Source organism: Podarcis vaucheri (assembly GCF_965113315.1).
Source record: "Podarcis vaucheri genome assembly, chromosome: 10".
In the NCBI taxonomy this organism is placed as follows: domain Eukaryota; kingdom Metazoa; phylum Chordata; class Lepidosauria; order Squamata; family Lacertidae; genus Podarcis; species Podarcis vaucheri.
In genome coordinates, this window is record NC_138748.1 from 37,665,598 (window position 1) to 37,679,714 (window position 14,117).

Sequence of the window (14,117 nt, forward strand, 5' to 3'; positions counted from 1 at the left end):
TGCCAGGATTGAATGACACTACAATAAAGACTCCTTTCCCTGCAGGACATCCTCTTTCATAGCAAGATCATAAATATTGTGGTGAATGAACCTAAAGAGTAGGAAATCCTTGCAGAACAGATAGAACACAAATACAAATAACTTCATTTGTTTTAAGTATTTAAAGTATTACTTGATGAGGAACCACGTAGGGCATTGCCTCTATGACTTTCCATTCAGAGACAAGAGCTGTAATAGCCTTATTGCAGCCAGCCCCCTTTCTCCTCACAGTCCCCTCTCTGAACATGGCCCTATCTCGCAGCTACACTCAAGAAGGAAGTGGAGGCTAATACAGAAAGCAGGAGCAGATATTGGCTTGGTCCTTCCAGAAACCATTGTAAGAAACTCTAGGTAAGTAAGATTACCTACTCATTATTTTACAACAGATTTCCTTATTCACATCTATGTTTAACTTATGCAATAGAAATTTTCAAGTAATAGTTTCCTCCTCTTCTCCCTGTATGCTGTAATGCATAACCAAAAGCACGACAAGTATCCTGATGTAAATAATACCTTTTATCTGGATACTTATGATTAAAGAAAGTAGGGACTATAGGCAAATTGAAGGGAATTGGGTATGCTTAGCCTGGAAAAGAGAAGAGAAGACTGAGAAATGATATAACAGCCATCTTCAAATATCTAAAGGGTTGTCAAGTGCAAGAGGAAGCAAGCTTGTTTTCTGCTGTTCCAAAAGGTAGGATCCAAATTTAAAGAAAATCCTAACTAAATATTAGGCAGAACTTTCTGATGTTTAGAGCTAGTCTAGAGTAAAATGAACTATCTCAGAAGGTGGTGGACTCTCCTTTGTTGGATGTTTTTAAACAGAGCTTGGCTAGTCATCTGTCAAGCGATTATTTAGTTGTGATTTCTGCATGGGGGGGGCGGTTAGACTAGAAGACCCTTTGGGTCCTTCCAACTCTACAGTTCTATGATTTTATGATCATCATCTGTTAATATTGGCCCTTCATAGCTCAAACAGAAACCTGAAGTGTAAAACCCCCAGATCCAAGAAAAACATGTAGATTGATGGATGTTAACGAAAGAGTGAAACAGCATTCCCGGGATATCATAATGGGTGATATCTAATTATGTCTATCCAATAATGAAATTGGCATCTGCTCATTCAACAGGACTTCCCCTTCCACTCCTTTCCCTATATGTCAACCAAATCTGTTTCAAAAGGTTGAGGGAGCCTCTTGGTAGAAGACAGGAAGGGGAAATCTGCTTGTGCAACATTGGATATTATCCTTAGTCTTATTTTACCAGATATTAGATTCAGTGAATGAAAATGAATCACTCCCTATTAAGGCATCAGTCCCTTTAAATTGTGAGCTCTTTCAAATGCATCTGGGAGTATTTAGGGTTAGCATATACGGTTTCAAAAGCAGCACATACCGAGTGTCCTGCTGGCACGGTTCTTTCTTTCTTTGGGGTTTAGACTGATTCCTTAGGTTAATTTCTTGCTTGAATTAGCAAGACATTAAAAGAGAGAGGTGTGCTGAATAATTAAATTAGATGATATTTTATCATCCTGAAAATGTGAATCTATTTATATAAGCATTATGTTTGCAACACTAGTCAATTGTCTTGAGCAATGAAATAGGGGTTCTCAAACAAGTGAAAAAATGAGATTAAGAACACACAGATACTAGATAGCAAGTTTTTTAAAATAAATATATATATACACAAGGTCCACATTGCATATAAGAGTAGGTCATTTGAATTTCAGCTAAGCACAAAAGCATCACATTTAGGGATGAGGAGATACCCAGTTCTTGTAGTATCTACATTAAGGTGTGAAAAAGTAGCACTTGTAGCTCAAGGAATGCTGCTTTGAAGAAGAGGATTTGCATCAAGGGTTTCTAACCTGATATACTTGGTGAAAGATGCACTACTATGGAGTTGATTTCAATTCAAAAAATGCTTTTGGAAATGAGAGCTTTGGACATGAGTTGAGAGGGAGAAGTGAATGAGTAGAGAGAATGATAGGAGGTGCAGAATCTGCAAGCTCTCCTATGTTCCACGACATTTAAAGAGGCTGGAAAGATTAATCTACATTTGTTCTATACATTCTCTGTCCTTTCTTCACTCATGCTTACAACATGTAAAAATGTCCTAGTTACATACATAACAAAAGTAGTCATCAATAATAAATAAAACATCAAAAATGCACAACCAAAGTCCACACAAATCATAAGATCTAAAATACAAAAAATATATAAATAACAGCAACCCCCCACCCCACAACAATAACCTCTAAACAACACTCCACCCCAGTTCACAGCCTCAGCTTTTGTAGCTGGAGTCAGTCCTTCCCTCCTTCCCAGAACAGGTAGAAAAAGGCCCGAAAGGCAGGGAAAAGGTCTTCCAGGATGCACAGCCACACACTGAACTGAAGTCCACTGATTTTGATAGTCTGTTCTTAGATGTTGGGATGTAGGAGAAATTCAGTTTTGTTCACATTTAAAGGTGAATCTACCTGATCTGCACTTCCTGAAACAATACACAAACCAAAAAACAATCATCCTTCTAAATTCACATTTCTCGGATCTTTTCAGTGCAGTTCTTCAGTTAAGTAATGTGTGCAAAAATGCATGTGCTAGTAAAAATGTGCATAAAAATGCATATCTCACTGAAAACAGGAGACAAAAACGCATTATATTAGGGAAAATGCTTTGAATTGTATATATTGGCAAAATTGCATTAAATGTGTCTGTTAAGTGAAATTTGCTCTAAAATGCTGGGAAATTTTAACAAGGACTTGGTAAACTGATGTGCAAATGTGGAGAACTGAACTCATGATTGGAAAAATGAAAAACCGAAACTAAAACGGACAAATTTGCCAATTTTTAGCCAGATACCACTGTCTGTCTCTAATGCCACTCAGCATTCCATCACACTCCCATGCTGTCAATCCTTCTTCTACACCAGGGGTCAGCAAACTTTTTCAGCAGGGAGCCGGTCCACTGTCCCTCAGACCTTGTGGGGGGCTGGACTATATTTTTGGGGAAAAGGAAAAGAATAAATTCCTATGCCCCACAAATAACCCAGAGATGCATTTCAAGTAAAAGCACACATTCTACTCATGTAAAAACACGCTGATTCCTGGACCATCTGCGGGCCAGATTTAGAAGGCGATTGGGCCAGATCCGGCCCCTGGGCCTTAGTTTGCCTACCCATGTTCTACACATTCTTCTACGTATCACATATTCACGTAGAGCAGGCATCTTCAACTTTTTCAGACCCAAGAACCACTTTTATAACCCATTTCTTTTAACACAGATTTGCATGGTGGTAATGCTCCTGCTGTGGCCCTCCTTGGATCAGATTGCAACCCATCAGTTGGAGATCAGTGGCATAGAGCATTTAAACTATACATGCCTCATTGAAGATAGTTTGGTTTTTTTTCCAGAACAAAAATGAAAGATGTTATAAGTTCCAGTTGATGTCAGTGTTGACTTCTCAATAGTGAGCAGATTCAGAATGACTTGGGCCTGTGTTTTATTCTACAGTTTTGCATGCTGTTTTATTTGTTTCCCATTGTTTCTCATTTTGATCCTATGGAAGAAGCAGCCCAGAAACTGTTTGAGTTAAGAATGAAAGAAAATGTAAAGAATCGTCAGAACAGAGGTTCATACGAGCCTCGGTGCAAAGCTAGAGAAAACCTGGCAATTTGCGAAGGAGTAACGTTTATTTCCACATAGTCTTGTAGCTTTTACTGAACAGTCATTTATAAGGAATAATGAAAAAGAGCCTCTTTAAAAATACATGAAGAGCAAATGTGTTTTCTTTATCAGCTTCACAAATTTGATGCACGTTCTAATTTCTTTCTGTTGTACCTTGCAGGGGTCCATTGATCTTCTGGCGTGGGAGGACTGTTATGGTGGGAGTCTGTTTCCCTCAGCTAGATGACAGCATTAATTAAGTTGTGCTCTGGGAAAATGAAAATAGTGTAGACGCATATTTGCCTCTCTGCCAATAAACACTTCAGTGCTAAAGTACAGGACGTTTTCCACCAAAATCAATTTGATTTGGCTTTTTTCTTTTTAATGCCACTCATCTTTTCTTTGTCAGATATGAAGAGCAAGAGAGTGTTTTGAGTTTTTCAGACTGGGTCTGTGGTTTTATTGTCCTCATTCATGCAAAAGCTTCAGTCCTATAGCAAACTTTGAACCTCAAGGGACTTATTTACATAAATGTGGAAATCAATTGCATGAAAATCAGTTGCATTGACTTCCAAGTAAGTATGATCAGGATTAGAGTCTTAAAATGACAAATTCCACAAATCTGCTTACCTTCCGTGGTCAGCAGCATTGTGATCAGGACACAGCCATGTCTGCGACCTGGGGAAATTGCCTGGGTGGATTCTAGTCTGCCCACAGATTGGCATGGGTTCAGCATGAACACTTTCCTTGTTCTCTTATCATGGCAATGGTGCGCCACCTGAGAGGTGCCAGAACTGAGTTCCGGTGAGTTCTGCTGGGGGGGAAAGCCCTGATTATCATCATCATCATTAGTCTAGATCGTTCTTCTTCTTTTTTTAAAATAGTACAGCAAACAGAACATCAACAAAAAGGAAAAAAGGAAATTGAGAAGGAAAAGAACACAGTTCAAAAACATTGAAAACAAACATACTTGTTGTGTAGTACTTCCTCCACCCACCCGCAGCTTCCCTCCGCCACAATTCGACCTCTTTAAATCTCTATCTCCACATTTATCCTTGCATTCTCCAAATGTATCGTTATTTGTACTTCTTTTATCTCTTTTCTTTTCCAATCCATACATATGCTTTACATTTTTATTCTAAGCATATTAGCATATCTTTCTTAGAACAATACTTTAACATATAATCTTTGAAACATTTCCATCCCTTTTTTAATTTTTGATTTGACTGATATCTTATAATTGATGTTAACTTTACCAGTTCTAAATATTCATTTAATTTGCATATCCACTCCTCTTTTGAGGGCAAGATTTGAGATTTCCATTTAGAAGCAATCACTACTCTGGCTGCTGTAGCTGCATATAGAAAGATTCTTTTTTTTTACTTGCAGTATATCTTTCCCTATCAAGCCTAGGAGATATGCCTCTGTTTTTTTAACAACTGGGATTTTCAACATTTTCTTTAATTCGTAGCCTAGATTGTTCTTTGCTATGCAAGCATCTCTAAGCAACTTACAACATATTTTAAAACATAAGCACCAGTAAACTACATTATAACATTAACATATCACTTCAAAAACACATGCAATTAAAAATAATAAGAGAAACCCAAGAACCACAAAAAGCTTTGGCCCCACACTAACAACAAAAGCAACATTATCCTAGTCCATAAAACATTGTGCGGGGAAGGGTAAATTTTCAGCACGTGCTGAAAAGATATCAGCAAAAGCACCAAGCAGATGTCACTGGGGACAACACTGAGCAGATGAGGAATCACAAATGAAAAGACCTTCTGCAAGGGATGGAAGGATCTGCCAATTTTGGTTCTCTCAGTTTCTGATTTTCCCATTCTTAAATTCAGTTCACCACATTTTGCAACAATTTCTTTTTTAAAAAAATCTAATGGAAATTCATCAGCATTTTAGTGTTAATTTCTCCTAATAAACACATTTTAATATGCAGTATTAAATGTACACATTTTTGTACGCAGTTTATCCCAATGTAATGCATTTTTTGTGTTAACTCTACCAATATATTCATTTTTCAGCATGCTTTCCCTTAATGTAGGAATTTTCAAAAATACATTGTTTAGCTGACTAACTGCACAGTACAAATTTCAAAGGATAGGTTGTATTTTGGTTCACATATAGTTTTGAAAAGGGCAGGTTTGATATATGTGGCTTCAAATGAGACCTGAATCCAATTCCCTACTCCAGGGGTGTCCAACAGGTCGATCGGGATCTACCAGTTGATCCCCGGGAGGTTCTGGTCAATCGTGGTCGATTGTGGGCTCCCTTTCCTTTGCGGTGGCAAGAACTCCAGTCCCAGCCCCTTCCCCCCTCCTCCATTTCCACACGCTCGCTGGAACCTAACACGGAGCTTTCGCTGTGAGGCAGACTGTTTCCTTAGCAATACTTTTGTTAGCAACTTTTCCCCTTTACTAAATTTTGACATGTTCCCCAAAATGGGTCGTTTCTCCCTAAAAAAATGGGATTTTCCTGCCAGAAAGGGGTAGATACTGCCAGTTTTTTATTCTGTGAGTAGATCACACTCTTTGGGGAGTTGGACATCCCTGGCCTACTCCCTTCATACCCTCTCCCTTTCTATCATCCTCTGAGCTTTCCTAAGAGAAGAGCTTGATGTGTGCATGATTCAAGATTTGCTTTCATTGCTTTATCACCTTCCTTTTAAACCCCTCTGCATATCAGCACACTTGGATGATGTCCCTTTTTGAGCTCTTAACTGAAAGATCATTTAAATTTAATCAAGCAAAGCTGACTCTTGTTGCAGCAAGAGGTGCTTGTCTTTTAAGAGTTTATTTTTCCTTCCCCATTAAGAGTAATACGGCACAGCCAAACTGGCTTAAAATATAAACAAACATGCCTTTTAGTCTCAACCTGCTGATTAAAGTTTGCCATTCAAGTAAAACTTTAGTTAATTAATCTACCAATTAAAGGTTTTGGGATTAGTTTATTAACACCAACATGTATTAATAAATCCTTGCCAATAAAAAAAAATTAAGGGAGCAGGGAGCAATCTAATAGTGTAGGCCTGAAACTTCATTCCTTATTCAGGCCTTGAATGAGAAATTAAGAGGGAGGGAGAAAATTCCAAGTGCTCAGAGTGATATTTATTCCAAGCCCTTGGAAATCCTTCCTCAGGGGCATGTTTTTAGCGGTGGTTCTCACTGGATACATGGGATACAGTACAGCAGTCACGACAATATTCCACACGCTGGGATATAGCTAGAAATGCACCTCTGAAGAAGGATTCATCTCAAAACATGTTGAGCTTGGACCCAAGTCATATTCCAAGCACATGGAATATTTCTCTCTATGTGTCTTACAGTAGTGACTTTTTGGTTGGTTTGCTGCCAAAGCCTTGAATAATTTCATACTACAAGCCTCAATGATACGCTTGAAATACCTCTACTCGCATGCCCTCCGACATTTCTCCGATGAAAATAGGGATGTCCCATTCCATAATGATGATTTTACTGTTTATACCCATCTTACTGGGTTGCCCCAACCACTCTGGGCAGCTTCCAGCATATATAAAAACATAATAAAACATTAACCATTAAAAAAACCCACTTCCCTATATAGCATTACCTTCCGATGGCTTGGGGAGTCAGATAATTCCAAAGCCTCCAACATTTATCCAATGAAAATAGGAACATCCTAAGGAAAAGTTGGATATTCCAGGATCAAATCGGAAACCAGGGTGGCTTCTCTAAATCAGGGATGTCCTTGGAAAATAGGGACACTTGGAGGGTCTGTACTTTTCATATTGACATCTACTATGATTATTTGTGCCTGAAACAGTAGGAAAGAAGACAAAGAATCATATGTGCAATTGACTTACTTTAGTTTGGATACCTACTCTGAAAGATCTATTTATTTTATTTATTTATTTGAGACTTTTATATACTAGTTTTTATCAGAATAATCTCAAAGCAGTTTCCACATAAGAACATCACTAAAACATCATACAATGCAATTAAAGCATAGTGGGCAGTTTCATTCCAATAATAATACATACATACATATCTGGGATGATCCAGGCAAAAATAAATCCAAGTTTCATCTTTCAAAAGGCTTCAGAAAATACATGGGTCTTCGTGGGACCGTTCATGTTCCAAGGAGATGGAATTCTATAGTAGGGTGCCACTACAGAAAAGACTCTCTTCTGGGTCCTGCACAAGGCTGCTACAAGTGGATGTCACCCTTAGTCTAGGCAACTGTGTATGGTTTTTTGTTTTTTAATAGCTCTGAATATTTTGAATAGCTTGGAAGGTGGTATTCACTTAGGGTCACTTTGGAAGGGCTTTACCTCGGAGATTCATGTCTGAGTCCCAATCCAAGTCTTCTGTGGAAAGTCACTAATGGCTTTCTATCAACACACAAGAAGCTAGTTGCCATTTTCCCTCTTTTTATTTGACTGATATCACTTGTGTGGAGATGAAACAGACAGAAATGTCAAAGGGTGTCTCTAATTTGTCTCTGCGTGTGAAATGCCAAAATGGGATAAAGAAGGAGGTGAGAGCACTTCTGCAATGCTAAGCAGTTCTGTAAAAAACTTTGCTATACATTTTTTTACCTTGTCTAATTTCCAATTTGCATATAAAGTCTTTTTTATGCATGTCTCTTCTCAGACCAAATTAGGAAAGCTAGCTGTACAGTTTCTAGTATTTACATGCAGAATAACACAGCATCCACTATTTGTTTTCCTTTTCTGATTCCCAGCAAACTAATGGAACAAACTGTTTCCCAATTTCTTAGTTGTGGAGAACATGCCATATTTCATCTGAACCAGTCTTTTATTCCTTACAGGACGCAGGTAGTGCTGTGATCTAAACCACTGAGCCTCCTGGGCTTGCCAATCACAAGGTTAGTGGTTCGAATCCCTGAGACGGGGCGAGCTCCCGTTGCTCTGTCCTAGCTCCTGCCAACATAGCAGTTTCAAAACACACCAGTGCAAGTAGATAAATATGTACCACTGTGGCGGGAAGGTAAACGGCATTTTCGTGTGCTCTGGTTTCCGTTACGGTGTTCCATTGCACCAGAAGCGGTTAAATCATGCTGGCCACATGACCTGGAAAGCTGTCTGTGGACAAACACCAGCTCCCTCCCGACCAACGTGAGGATTGACTTGGGTGTCCACTCAGGAATCCACAGATTGCTGGATTCCCTAGATAATGTATGGAATTCGTATGAGGTGGTCTGAGAGCAGGTAGCCAGCCAATGTGTTAGAAAATAATGAGATAAGAGAAAGAAGACCATCACTGGAAACTGTCTTAAGATCTCAAGAACTCTAACTGTAAGACTTGCTTAACAGAATCTTAGCTGATAGGAATCAGTATTCACTAGGACTAGCTAGATGTGTTTAACCTGCTTTATTTCTGTACGCAAATGTTCCTTTGGGATTGTTGTGTGTGCAGTGCCGGATTTATGTATAGGCTAAGTAGGCTGAAGCATAGGGCCTCTAAATCCAGGGGGCCTCACCAGCCTGCCCTCTTCCCAGTGCCACAGTCTCCCCTCTCCAAAAATTGGAAACCCAAGATTTCATGCAAGGGCAGGGCAACTCATTAGACTCAGGGCTACCCAGTGGGCCCAATTTTAAACAGTGGGGCACAACTTAAATTTAAAATCACCATGGTATTTAACAATAATATCTTAGAGAAGAAATTGTGAATTGTAGAATTTTAAATACCCGTCATCATTCTTGGCTTCACTCAATTTTGTTTATAACACTCTTCCATTTTCTTCTAGTTGTGAGGGTGGGGGTGGGGAGGGGCCTCACAAGTGGAGTAGCCTAGGGCCTCTTTTCATCTAAATCCGGCCCTGTGTGTGTGCATGTGCCTTTTCAGATGGCAAGATCTTTTACCTGAGAATAATCTTCTCCTAGTAAACTTTTAAACTTGGTTCATAAATCCTTGTCTTCTATAATACATGCCACACTTAACAGCCAAACCCTACAATCCCTAGGCAGTCCAAGGTGCTTAGGTTATTTGGTAGAGGCAGTCAGGGGAAAATAAAGACTTTGGATTGGTGGCAGCAGGAAAGTTTGTGGGAAGGGAAGGGAAGGGCAGAGTGGGGTGCTCTGATTGGCCTGATCTCCCTTCCACACATAGGCCAGGGACCTCTGGATTGGAGCAATCACCAGGATGGTGGATATGCTAGCTCTTGAACATCCCCTCTCACAAAGTGGAGCTAAACCAGTCCCCTGGTTCTCCGGAGATAATGAAACATGTAAGACAGCAACTTGCTGGAAAACTCAGTATGAGTCTGACTGAACACAGGCTGGAATACAGTATGTTTGAAGCCCTATTCTGTGGCAGTGGAGGCAGCAAAAAAATAAAAAAAGCTCTTTGGCCTCCATTGCATCAACAAGGAGCTGTCCAGTGAACCAGTGGTCAGGAGTGTTTTATACTCTGGCCTACGTGAAAATAATTTAGACCACTCGACAGCCCGAGTTGTAAACAATTTGCTCTGATAACCAATTTTTGGACAATGTACTGGTGCGTGTGGTGGCATCTCAGCTCCAGAGGTTATAGGAGAAGATTGAGTATCTAAATCCATTTGGGATGGAGGCAGATTTAGTCACCTTGGTGGATGATGTACGCTGGAAACTGGATAGGAGAAGTGTGTCCCTGTAGGTTCTGCTGCACCTCTGAGTTGCTTTTGATACTATCAGCCATGATATCCTTCTGGGCAGCCTTGCTGGGATGGAACTTGGAGACACTGCTTTACAGTGGCTCCGTTCCTTCCTGGAGGAGTGAACCCAGAAGGTGGTGCTGGAGAACTTCTGTTTGATGCCTTTGTCATTGGCCTGTGGGGTTCCCCAGGGTTCTGTTCTGTCTTCCGTGGTAGTTAACATTGCACAATAGAACTTCCCATTCCATTCCTCTTCCTGTGCACCTCTTGTACCCTCCCCAAATTTGACTTAGAGGGTTGAGGACAATCCAGACCAGATTGGGGAGAATGCACATGGGGAGAGGGGAGAGGGAGGGAAAGTTCTGTTGTGCAGCTGAAAATCTTTGCACTAGGAGATCTACTTTGTTGGATACCACCCATAGTTTATAACAGTTGGTTATTACACTAGAGTTTTCTCATTGCATTCACTTACTGTCAGCATTGATTCTGCACATATGGCTCATGGTTTCATGAGGTCAACAAATAATGATATTGAGATTTTATGTCAAGGCCTTTCTCCAGATACAGTCTTTATTCTATTTACACTAGTTCCCAACAAAATTAATGGGTTTTTTGGCAGTTGTACCCTGGTTAAGGGGCTCCAAAGAGGCGCATCTGGTGCCTGTGCTACAAGTCTTTTTGGGTGCCTGACCAAAATGTTATTCCATATTCACCCAGGCACTTCAAGGTTTTAAAGTATAATTATTTGAAGTATCTTACATGTTGCCTTACTATTATTTCTATGGGGATGGAATTGATCCTAACATCCTAAATAGGATGAAGGATGATATATAAACATTTTAAATACCTAAATATTAGCACAGCTGCATTTCTTCAGTCACAGAGACATTCATTTTATTAACTTTGCAGGGGATGCCTTGTCATTGTGAGCCTTACCAGTTCAAATGAGTTATTATGTAATAGCTTTTAGTAAGAAGCATTCAGGAAGGCCTAATTCTGTCTGTATGGCAGATATGGAAGAGGGAGAATGAGAGAAACAGAAAAAAATGGTTTCCTTTTCTTCTTCCTCATTGGCCCGTTTCTTTCCTTTTTCCTTTCTAAATTCTAGATGCCCATGCTTTGTATAAATAAAGAATCCCATTTAAATCTAAAGACATCACCCCAGACGTTGCATGAGCTATCTTAAGCACCCGTCAGATGGTCTTGTTCCCTGCTTTTGACAAGTGAGTTCGGAGACTTCAAATAACTTATGAAAGCTTTGAGTGGCAATTGCTTTTATTTAGTAGGCTAAGCACCACTACCACTCTCATTAAACTGGACAGGCTTCCCAAAAAATGGATCACTGCTAAATAGGTACATTTCAAAGTTTCTGAATGTCATGAAATATTGTTTATATGAGGCTTTTGGGTTTCTGGTTTGCACAGAGGAAAGAGTGGGAAGCTCTGTCCTCGTTAATGAAGGATAAGGTTCTCTTAGCTTTCCTTAAAATTGGAAATGTCAACTTGTACTGCATTGTCAGAATAAGAGGCCAGCATGCATACATTTTATGATAATTGTTACGTGGTGCCAGCTTTGCGTATTTCTTTCTAGCACAGGCGTAGGAGCAGAAGAAGAAAACGCTGCCCACCTTCATGTTTGTATCTTATTTCAGTGCTCAAGATAAGGACCATTTCATTTACTTTCGACAGGTTCGACAGCCACAACGTGGCTTGGAAAGGGAAAAGGTCTTGTAGTGAGAGGGAAAGGTTTGCCTTAAACTCTTTTTCTGCACTTGTGCTTATGCTCTCTCAGTGGCTGTCTCTGGCAAACCTCTGTAGCAAAAATGTTGGCAAACCTGGGAAGATTGGTCTTTTGCCAGGCCAAAGCACACACACACACCCACTTTTTCTTTTTAAAAAACGTCATGGGGCAGGCCAAAAAGGGCAAGGAAGGAATTGTCAGTTTACATTTCTTTGTACAGAAAGTATTGATCTGATGTGTAGAGATTTTTCCTATTCTGCTTAATTCAAGAAGCTTCTGGAAGTTTCTCTGTGTGAAAGAAACAAGCAGAAGGTTCATGATGTTTGGGCTATTCCCTAAGAGAAACTGAATACAGCTGGTTTAAACTGGTTCTGTTATCTCTTTCTGTCAAGGTCATGATGACTATAACAGTGAGGCCAGAAGGAGCCTGGGTTTCACGCGCTCTCTTTCTATCTCTCTCCGCCCCCCTTCTGGTGTGGTATTCTATATGTAGGGTTAAGCTTTAGTCTTATTATAAGTTATTGTAAGTTTAAGTTAAGTCTGCTGCAACTGGATTTCTTATGGACAGTGCCAGTCCTGAATGTATTGGATTTGTGACCATTATTCTCATTTGCGTTCAGTAGAGGTAAAGCTCTGCTGGATGAAATACAATTGCCTCTGGTCTATTTTGGGGAGGAATCCTGCAACGTTTTTACTCTGCTAACTATACACTGGAATCTACTCTGGATCAATACTGAGTAGACTTTAAATGACAGGAATGTCCATCTTTTCATGGGCACGGCAAAATCTATTCATTTTCAGAGATGGGGGGCTTTCCATTATGAGCGGTTATGGCCAAAGGGTTCCATTTCCTTTCCTTCAAAGAACAACAAGAATGCTTTGACACTGCTTCAAAAGCAACAGGGCTACAAGGAGCAGTTTGGCAGCATAACGATGTCCTGTGGTCCAGTGGGAGCAATGCTGCATCATCATGTAGCACCAGGGGCATTGTGGGGGGAGAAAGGTATATGCCCCCACTGGCCAGGACATGGTGCCATTTCCATTGGGCCATTGTGTAGGAGGACATTGCAACCACTTCCAGCTTGGTGATTACAGTTTTGCCACTGCTTCCAAGTGGCAAGGGAATAACTAGAACCCTCCACTGTCTCTTCTCACAATGGAAGGCCCCCAGCTGTCCTCAAATGAACAGAATTAATAAAAAATGGCTGCACGTAAGGGAGGGTCATCTTAGTGCTATTTCCTACATAAGGGTGCTTAAAGAGGTCAATTTAAATTGAATACTGCTGCTGCAAATACAGTATTTCCAAGTATTGCTGGCATTCACCACATGGTGCTAAGGAATCGAATGGTTTGCTTGAATGACTCATACACTGCGATAATAATTGATAATATGGTGTTGATTAGTGTTTTTGTGCAACAATACAAACCACAACTTGAGCTGTTGATATTTCAAAAACAATGGCTGCTCTTTGGGATGCATGAATTATCTCTACAAAGAACATAAACATCCAATCTGGTCAGCCCACATCTGAAAACACTAAGAAAAGGTCATCTTTGCCAGCAACAACTCCTTGTGCAATAATCTTTCTTGGCACTGGATTTTCATCTTTTGAACTCTATGCATCTGACTGTCTGGGTCTTATTTTTACATCATAGGTACCAGGTGGTGATGGTACTTGATTTGCAATTTTTATTTATTTCTTAAACTTATTAGTTAGTTGGTTTTTTTTTACTAAAACTCACAGCAACTTACCGAGAAAAATAAACAAACACATACATCAAATCCAGCATAAACCAAAAACAAAACAAAACAGAAAACTATAAAATGCAACCATATTTTTAAAAGGCAAGATTAAAATATCCCACCCCCTCAAGAAGTCCAAGGATAATTAAAAGCCAAAGTATATCCAATTGTACTTAATTATACTCGATTGAACTTAACTTACTGAGACAACATCAGTTGCCTTGCTTTCATATCAAATCTGAAAAACCTGATTTGCATATACCAAGCATTTTCTA

The 14,117-nt window shown here is 39.8% G+C and overlaps 1 long non-coding RNA gene across 1 annotated transcript; it reads right to left on the reverse strand.

Annotated features, from left to right (window-relative positions):
- Window positions 1–1,742: 1,742 nt before the first annotated feature.
- Window positions 1,743–9,213, reverse strand: LOC309542318. The gene is made up of 3 exons (XR_014224195.1): window positions 7,314–9,213; window positions 4,335–4,515; window positions 1,743–2,532 (listed from the first exon to the last, which is right to left on the reverse strand). It is a non-coding gene; the product is annotated as an uncharacterized lncRNA (long non-coding RNA).
- Window positions 9,214–14,117: the final 4,904 nt, after the last annotated feature.